The sequence below is a fragment of the Oryx dammah genome, unplaced genomic scaffold, assembly GCF_014754425.2.
Source record: "Oryx dammah isolate SB20612 unplaced genomic scaffold, SCBI_Odam_1.1 HiC_scaffold_16, whole genome shotgun sequence".
In the NCBI taxonomy this organism is placed as follows: domain Eukaryota; kingdom Metazoa; phylum Chordata; class Mammalia; order Artiodactyla; family Bovidae; genus Oryx; species Oryx dammah.
The window spans coordinates 48,792,962-48,795,674 of NW_024070200.1; the positions used below are offsets into that span (position 1 = coordinate 48,792,962).

The 2,713-nt window shown below is 48.7% G+C and overlaps 1 pseudogene; it reads left to right on the top strand.

The window, feature by feature from the left end:
• The first annotated feature begins 407 nt into the window (after nt 1-407).
• Nucleotides 408-1,714, top strand: LOC120875348 (annotated as a pseudogene).
• The last annotated feature ends 999 nt before the right edge of the window (nt 1,715-2,713 follow it).

The following is a 2,713-nucleotide window of genomic DNA, read 5'->3' on the forward strand; positions in this document are numbered from 1 at the left end:
TTAAAAAATTTTTGTTTTCAATGTTGAGAGACTTCAAGGGATGGGTTTGCAGATAAGGACCATCCTAACCTATGTTTCTGTAGATAATGCCACACAGTTCAGAGAGATCCAAAATGTTGGTAGACTGTGGCCAGCAAGCCAGCTGTGAGGTTTGGGATAAGACAAGTCTCCTGACAAGGTCAAGGCTGATGGGTGGGGGAATCATTCTGGAGCGGCTGTGCTGTTACCCATGTGTCTGAGCCATTGGTTCCAACTCCACAGATCCTGAACCTCAGCCATCACAGGGCCCTGAGCCTTCTCCAGGTGTCTGACTTAATCCTCCTCCAGAGTTGGATCTTTCTCTGATGGGTCATCAGTGAAGACCACTGCCACACTGGTGACTGTGACCTGCCAGATTTCACAACACCATGCCCACCAAGGTGACATCCCCAGAAAAGGATGAATGGGACAAGGTGTGCTGCCTCCTCCATCTGCCACAGCTCTGCTCCACTGGCGTGGCCGTCTCCCTGCTGGCCGACATGGGCATCTGGAGAGGAGTTATAGGTGACTGGTCCATGTCCATCTGGTGCATCTGTTTCGCTGTGACCCTCATCATCTCCATTGTTGAGTTCTGTGATCTCCCGTCCTTGTTTCCTTTCTACTGGTACGACTTCCCTGTTACCTAAGCCTGCTACGCCACCCTTGTCTGCCTCTCGGCCTCCATCATCTATTCCATTGCATATGTCCGGTTCCTGCCTTATGGTCCTTACCGGGACCGGGCCATCACCGCCACTGCCTTCTCCTGCATCGCATCTGTGTTTATGCCTTGGATGTGGCCTTCACATGGAACTGGTATGATCTCAGTGGTATCATCTGGTACGTGCACACCGTGCCAGGCCTGCTGAAGGTGCTGATGTCATCTTTGCCTTCATCAGTAGCCCCTCCCTGGACCTGCACCCTGCTGTGCACCAGACGGCCCTGGTGTGGTGTGTGGCCTTGTACTCCATCTGCTTCATCCTGGGAGCTGTGGTCCTCCTGTTGAAACTGAGTGAACGGGAATGTAGACTGTGCATTCCGTACCCCATTTTCCAGCTTGTGCTCACATTGTTCTCCATCTTCCTCTACATCCGCACTGTGATTCTCTGGCCTCTCTACTAGTTCAGTGAGTTCAGGGGGCAGTCCCAGCGGTCCAGTGTTGTGAGCTGCAGTGATGAGCTCGCCTACTACATGTGCCTCTAGGATCGCCTACTGGCTGTGGCTGTCCTGACAGCCATCAGCGTGCTGATGTACATGGTCGACCTGGGGTACTGGGCCCACCAGGTTTCCGTAGGGACTGAGGATGTCTCCAGTGCTCCTGATTCTTCCCAGTCCTATCATCCTGTGACGTCCTCTTCCTGGCTCCCCTCTCTCCCTCCTCACATCCTTCCCCCTTCATCTCACTTTCTTTATGTTTCCTTCCCTCTTTCTGCTGTGTCTCCTTCTTCTTTTGTTGCCCGCATCCTGTTTTGCCTCTTTCTCTTGCTTCTCTCATCTTTTCTATATTTTTTGTTTTCTGCCCCTCTTCCATTCATCCTTGGCTTTCTCATCTCCTGTGTCCTGACCACCTGTCCCCATTTTCCTTCTTCTGATCCATCAGGACCTGAGACTCCTTCCTTCTCTGCCCACCGCCCCCTCCCGCCTCCTAAGGTGCTGTCTCCACAGCACAAAGCCCTCTGTGCAGCTGTTCACACCCTGAGCCTCCGGAGGGGCCTCATTGGCAAAGTTTGTCTGTACACCCTGGTAGTGTCTTAGTTGATGGTATCAGGGGGTGAGGGTTGGAAGTGTGAAGGTGGGTAGCTAGGGAATGGACCCCTCTTTATCCATTCCTCCACTGATGAACATTTAGGCTGCTTCCATGTCTTGGCTATTGTAAACAGCACTGCAATGAACGTTGGGGTGCATGTATCTTTCCAGATAATGTTTTTCTCCAGATATATGCCTATGAGTGTGATTGGAGGGTCATATGGTTGCTCTATTTTTAGTTTTTTAAGGAACTACCATACTGTTCTCTGGATTTCCCTGATGGCTCAGACAGTAAAGAATCCACCTGAAATGCAGGAGACCTGGGTTCGATCCCTGGGTTGAGAAGATCCTCTGGAAAAGGGAACGGCTACCCACTCCAGAATTCTTGCCTAGAGAATCTCATGGACAGAGGCACCTGGCAGGCTACAGTCCATGGGGTTGCAAAGAGTCAGACAAGGCTGAGCAACTATCATATACTACTCTCCATAGTGGATGTATCAATTTACATTCCCACCAACTGTGTAGGAGGGTTCCCTTCTCTCCACACCCTCTCCAGCATCAATTGTTTGTGTGGATTTTTTGATGATAGTCATTCTGGCTGGTGAGAGGTGATATCACATTGTTTTGATTTGCATTTCTCTAATAAATAACAACGTTGAACATCTTTTCATGTACCTATTGCTATCTGTATGTCTTGAAGAAATGTCTTATGTTTCCTGCCCACTTTTTGAGTGGATTGTTTGTTTTGATGCTGCTAAATGTCACAAGCTTTTTGTAAATTTTGGAGACTAATCCCTTATTGGTCATGTCATTTGCAAATATTTTCTCCCAATCTGTGGGTTGTCTTTTCATTTTGTTTATTGTTTCCTTTGCCTGCAGAAGCTTTAGAGTTTAAGCAGGTCCCATTTATTTTTGTTTTTATTTCCTTTATTCCTAGAGACAGATCAAAAAA